General features: G+C 37.8%; 1 long non-coding RNA gene across 1 annotated transcript; it reads left to right on the top strand.

Moving 5' to 3' along the window:
• Positions 1-975: 975 nt before the first annotated feature.
• Positions 976-4,936, top strand: LOC106536822 (uncharacterized). Its single transcript, XR_001312580.1, has 2 exons — positions 976-1,795; positions 1,869-4,936. It is a non-coding gene; the product is annotated as an uncharacterized LOC106536822 (long non-coding RNA).
• The last annotated feature ends 2,020 nt before the right edge of the window (positions 4,937-6,956 follow it).

Here is a 6,956-nt window from a genome sequence, read left to right as displayed (position 1 = left end):
GGCTGGAAGGATGGCGTAAGATGTTAGATCTTTACAGGAACAGGTCAGATCTTCAGGGTGGTAAACAATGAATGTTTTACCTGCTGCAGACTGTTGTCCAAAACCAAAAAGGACTGGCAGCATCTTTAAAACTGTTTACATGGATATAAGTAAGTGGCATAAATGGCCAGTTGGGATAAAAATGCATCACATAAATGCCTGAATATTATGACCTGATTCAGCTTGATCATTATGAATTTGTAATCTGAAAGAGAAGGGTGGTTTATGCTGATTGGTAATCTGAACATCATGCATGTAAACTCAGGATAACTTATCTGAAGAACATAGATGTCAACCTGATGTATTTCCGCCTGGCTAGATGCTAACATGTCGGGGAAGAAAAAAACTGGYGAAACAGTTCAAAATTATTGAACACTGGTTGAAAGTGAAGAAAACACTGAGTTATTAAGATAATGAAAAGCTGGAGGAAGAACATAAAATGTTTGTTTATGTTCATCAAGGAAGAAGAACTTCTTCTTCTGTTGTTTTTTTAGGGAGWCTTTACAACTCTGCACATGTCAAGACTTCAAATGAAACACTCGCCACGATCGGATTCATTCATTTTGTGCCCACATTTGAAGTATTTAATCTGAATGCATTTCAGCCCGATGAAACAATTTTGTGCATGTAGCCATAACTCACATCAATTTTAATGCAAACTTTTTTTTCAGTTTTCTAGTTATTTACACAAAGTTCTTATTCAAAAAGTGCAAACAGCGGCAGCAGCTAGGTGTAGCACTTCGGGCCAAACTGTCATTATTTTTCTGACAGACACAAAGTAAAAAAAAAAAACAGTTTCTCAATAAATGCTACTGATCCAGATATTATTTTAATAATTTAAAAGTGCGCGCGTGTGTGTGTGATTTGGATGTATGTTTATGGGAATTTATATTTATTAAATTAAAGAGAAAAAAACTTAATTGAAACAGTGGGCATTTCAAACTCAGCTTCAACAAAACAGTTTTATATAAGATATCTAACTGGTTCAGGTACTATAACAAATGTCTTTCTTGTTAACACTTTGGATTTTTATTGTTTGTAAAAGGAGGGATTAGAAGCTGCATGTTACCATATGCCCGCTTTTTTGTGCACATGCTCATTTGTACGTCWGAGTCCAGTTTTGTGTCTGTAATCTCTGTCTGTGCCTGCATGTGTTCATGTGTCGCTGTTAGCAGGAGACGGTGGCTGACTAAATATTTGTATATATGTTAGTGGACAGGCTCTGCTCCCTCTGGCTTGTGTAAATGTTAACGATGCTCGGAGAAATCTTACCCTGTAATTGTCAAAAGGGCTTTTTTTCCTTTCACCTGCTACCGGCCTCTTTCCGTTCGGTCTGCTCTATAACAATGGCACAGAGAACGCTGCGGAGTGCAAAGTGATTGATGCTAGACTCTTTTTGGCCCGACTTCAGATGGGGGCCTGACAGGAAGTGGCCATTCCTCCCTTCCACCCTAACAAGGCTGCAATAGCGTGAGGAAAGGAAAGTGCTGATCGGGAATCTCTTAAACGTCCCATTTTTAGCTAAGTGCCAACCAATCTAAAAGACAAGTATAAACAAAGCTTTCGAGACTAATGAACCAGCTGAAACACAGGGAAGTTGATAGACGCCACACAACCGAACCCAACTTTATCCGCTCCGTCTCATCCCCGACCATCAGTCGGTTTGTCGGTTTTTGTCCTGTCAGGGAGGGAAGAGACACAGGCTCATCTCTGCTGCATTCTTTCCATTTTACCGAAGAGCTGTGTGGTACAGAAGGTAATCTATCACCTAAACGGCCCGTCCTTCTCCCTGCTTCTCCTGACTCTGTTTCTCTTTCTCCTTCCTCCAGGCTCGAGTGGGCAGGCGTGCGGCTTTGGCCACAGGAAGCCGCGAATTCTTCGAAGAATGGAAGACGTCTCGTGGGGGAGACGTGCCGCTTSGCCCCCCCTCCCCACCCCCACAGCACGCCCACACGCCACCCCAAAATGACCCCTGACCCTTTCACGTGTTTATATCAGACCATCGTGGAAGTGCGAAATAGTGATGAGTCACTCTGGCCGAGTGTTTACACTTCGGAGTCACGCAAGGAAGGAAATCAGCCACGGTCTGCTAAAAGTGGCGAGGTGAGAGAGAGAAGCTGTGATTTTACCTCTCAGAGACATTTTTTATTCCTCGTCAGCCCAGAAAACAGCCGAATTAGCAGCACAGAGGACTGGAGTCRAGAAAAAAGGCAAGCAAAGGTCAAAACGTGTTGGACTAAGGGCGTGGCAAAGTGCAGGCGTATGATATTTTCAGAGAAAAACCAGAATGACAAATTATATGAAATTTTAAAGGTGGTAATTTTTTTTTAATATATGCTTTTGTATATGTCCCAGTTCTCTTGTAGACCAGGCTGTGATAACTAATGTCACAGATGTTTCTGACTTTCTTTTTTGTTTATGTCAGAAAAAAATGGTTTTAATTTGCCGACTGGACCTTTTTACTGTAATTATTCTTAATCTTTTCATTTACAAAAAAAGTCCTTTGTTCCTTTTGATTAATTAACACAGAAAAACAATTGAAATGTTACAACCATAACACCAGAGGTGTGCTGACATTTACTTCATTTCAGTGCTTAAGTAACTTTTTGAGGGTCTTGTATTTCTTTTAATTTGTAACTTTTACCTTTATTTTGTTACATACAAAACATAAATATGAAGCTTTTATTTCATTACTTTAAACTTTACACACTTGTTACACTCTACAAATTTAAATATGACAGGAATGSAGTTGTTTCTGCACTCTGAAAAGTGTTAAATCTACTTTACCAAGTTAAGTCAACTGGTTCCAGCCGAGTTGAGTAAATGTAAAGCAATTTACTCATCTCAGTTTAGTTGAACCGCTTGACTTAATTTGGTCAAGTTATTTCTTAGTGTCAATTTTTTTTTTACTTTCCGAATGATTTTTTGCAGTTTGGACTTTTACTTAAGCCCCTTTCTTATGAGTGAAATTAATTTTTGCCAAATAGGCCTACTTATTTTTATGAAAGTGTTTTTTACTTTTACTTAATTACTTTTTTCAAGTAATTTATACGCCACTGCATAACACCACAAAAATGATGTGCACTTGTTTTATTAAACTTTCCAGTAGCCTTGTTTTAGTAACTGCTGCATTTTGTTGTTTCTTTTCCATAATCTGATATTTTATTTCTCATTGTGTTCATTTGTAATTCTGTAAGACCTCTAACGTCTGCAGCGTCTTTGTAATGTTACTAGCTTTTATTCTAAAAGAGAATTTGGATTTTGATTGATGACAGAGTGTCAGTGTYTCCACACGCCTCTCAAACAGTTTTGACGTGAAACTTTCAGCATTTTCATTATGTATGCCAAACATCAGGTCATCGGTTTATTTTGACACTATAGGTGACTGCATCTCCGAGGGATATAAATTATTATAATTTTACATTTAGGGAAGTGCTCACAAGTGATTTTATGCCTGTGTTATTGCAGTTGTAAACACTTAACACGTACCGTGTCGTCCTCTAACTTTATATTCGCTGTCCTGTGAGCGGTGTTTACTGCGGCTTCCACCTCTTTTTCAAACACAGCATCATTGTTGTCCTCAAGGCCGCTGGATTTCAGATTGCACAGTGACACAGCTGTAATTGGTGCAGTTGTCTTCACTGAATAAAAGTGACTTTTTTTTTTTTTTGCGGGGGTTGTTTTTCCATCACTGTTCTGGTAGCTTCATTTCTGACTGTGGTGAGGATCTTTTTACACACCGTCACACACACCGCCACAATGAGAGAGTCAGAACAGTTATTGCTGTCAGAGACTTTGATTGATTGTTGTGTTTATCACCATGTTATCAAAAAATCAGGCTCATCACAGCTGAGCTTAAAGCTCCTAATTCCAGGCAACTTTGTGTTAATTAAAGGTTCATCTAACAGGTTTATTTTTGCGGTTTTACATTTTAAAAATATGGCTGTCTTTGTTTTTAAGGATGTGCTGATTACATGTGCATGTTGTCTGGACTGTATTGTACTTTCATCATAAAGAGCCTGTTATGGTCCTGCAAAACACTGTTATAAGAAGAGAGGGTTAATGAGTCTATGTTCTCTGGATCAGCAGAGATTTATTCTTGCTTTGTTAATAGAGCCCGCGGCGAGCTGCGTTTGTGTACTTCTGAGGTAAACACAGTCATGGCAAAGTGGACACGTCGCTGAGTGTGTCCTGACTGGAGACGGAGAGCGCCGTGGCACCGTACTTTCTGAGGGTTAATGTGATAAATGGCCATTTGGAAATGGGTCATGAATTAGGGTTAAACAGCTCCTTTAAAAGCCCGAGCCTGAGCCGTCGCTGTGGGCAGTTTGATTGAGGAATCAGTCAGGTGGCAGATGTTTCATGTTGGAAGTCTGTGCTGCTCTCCCTTTCTAGCAAATGAGCCAAGAATTGATGGAATGACCGAACAGAGCAATCCATAAAAATGTAACCTCATGAAATCAAAACAGTAAATGATAAGAAATACACAAATCAAATCATTTGTAAAAAAAATTATTTCTGCTGTTAGGTATTGATCTTGAGGTCAAATGATGTTGATAGATGTGGGCACTTCATTAGATTTACTTCTGAGACAAGTACAAGACGGTAATAACAATAAAACAAAATCCATCTTGGTTTGTGAAAAGTTGTTTTAGAATTTTGTTCACAAACTAAAAYGCTCAGTGATATGTTGACTGTTTTATATTAACCTCCTGCTGCCCTTGGGTCAAAATGACCCATCAGTAATGCATACAAAACTAAAAAACATTTCACATCTGCCATATTATTTTACTGTGAAGCATATTTTTTATTGCACTAGATGCTGGTATTTTGGAACAGGGCRTTTGCTTTACAAATATTTGTTTTTATATTTTCAATAAACTGCTATTAAATACAATCTGGAACATTTGAATATTCTTCATTATATATTTCTACAAAAAAGAAAACCCCACAAGTAAACAGTGTCAGAAAACCAGTGGTGGGCACAGTTCCACTAAAGCATTAAAGCACTAATAGGGGAACTAATTTCCTGATTTGTGCTTTAGGGCTTTTACTAATTTGAAAGTGTATTAGTGGATTAGCACTTGCTAAATTTAGAAGCTAAATTTAGAAGCTCTAACTGAGGTCTATAAATGTTATTGATCAACAATAATGAGGGTGAAAGCTGTTACACATTTTGTTTATACGTTTGTCACTTATCCACCAGGTGATAATATATTGACAATATATGAACCCAACTAAGGCTGTGGAATGTCAATGATAAGTTTTAAGAGAGCAACATGTGACTCATGTTGTCTGTTGAAGAATATTCATGGGTTGACTGGGTTATTTTAGTGCTTTAGAATTAGCTTTTGCTAAAACTTTCAGTGCATTAGTGCTTTAGAATTAGGGGACATAAATATTTGAGTTAGTGTTTTAGGGGTTTAGATTAATGCTGCCCACCACTGCAGAAAACCCTTATTTTTTATTATATTATCGTTGATGTGTGATWCAACTTATTTGATTTAAGTTCAGCAAATGAATTCTGTTATTTGTCTAAATCAGAAGCCACTCCTGGACCGTGATGATTTCACTGAGATGCAGGAATAACGAGTTATGTTGAAGATGCTGGTGGTCCCTTTATTTACATTAGTTGTAGTTTTCTTACTTTAAACAACATCTGTATCATTATTATTTGGTTATCTACTGTAAATACATAGTCACCAAATACTCACTAACATTTAACACGTTCAATATAAAACTGTTACATGCTGCCTTTGTCTCTGTTTGAAGTAAAACAAATTTATAAGACATACTATCATCAATAAAAGGTTCTGTGAATTTTATGAATGTCTTATAAATATCTTTACCCAACTTGCCCCAACATAAAGTCAGTGTTTAGACAATAATTTATTGCTGTTGTGCCACTGAAAAAAAGACAATGTCACATTAATGAATTGACTGAATTAATACATTTTCATTTTTGCTGAATAATAATTCATGTTACCTGTATTTTATTGTATATTTCAATGTTTGAGATTCAGTCAAGATACAAAGCTTCAACGTTTAATAAWGCCAGCCTAATTATTGTGGAGCCAGAGGATCAGATGTTTCTTTGCGTTCCAACGGTCTTATCACAGGTGTTGGGAAGAACGGACAATCAGCCACATGGTTTTACTTTGACATCTGCTAATTCCAGGGAATCAATCCTAAATGACACCTATGGGATACACAGAGTGGATTTCCCTCTGATGCAGATTGGCGGTGGTTTGCAGATGAAAGACAGTAAAATAAATAAAGCTGTGGTGAGCAGGCAGAACTTTTCTGTCCGCACACTACAACCATAATGGGATACATACTGACATGAGGGAAGAGGTGGAGGCCTGCTTCTGTTTTTTTTTAATACTTAGATTTTTTTTGCCATGGTTACCAACATTGATGAACCCCTGCTGTTCATCCCTAATACATGTTTTGACACTTGTTACAAAAAAAGAAAGAAAAAAAAACGAAAAAAGAAAAGTCATATATTTTTCAGTTTTAAAGGTTAGGACCTAACAAGTAGAATAACAGCGATTAGCAGAGAACAGCTCTGTTCCTTGTCACCCTCCTCTGTCTGCCGGCCCCCACTGCTGCTGATTTTCTTTTAATCCTAACACGAGTCATTAAATCAAACTCAGCAGTATCAAATGGCTTTTTAACCTCCCCCAATCAATCTTTTCATCAGCTGCTGTGTCGCTGCTTGGCCTGCAGTGAGAATGGTAATGGTAAGACAATCCTTCCTTGACTCATCCTGGCTGGAATCATGCATGATACTAAAAGTTACACTGACCTGCTAATCCGGCAGCGTGCCAATGCATTTTCAATTTTGCTGTGTGCAACGTTACATTCATCAGAAACACTTCAGTATTATTTTTGACTCCTACTAGTGTTTAACTACT

Source organism: Austrofundulus limnaeus, unplaced genomic scaffold, assembly GCF_001266775.1.
Source record: "Austrofundulus limnaeus strain Quisiro unplaced genomic scaffold, Austrofundulus_limnaeus-1.0 Scaffold1990, whole genome shotgun sequence".
Classification (NCBI taxonomy): Eukaryota; Metazoa; Chordata; class Actinopteri; order Cyprinodontiformes; family Rivulidae; genus Austrofundulus; species Austrofundulus limnaeus.
This window is presented reverse-complemented; position numbering and strand designations above follow the sequence as displayed.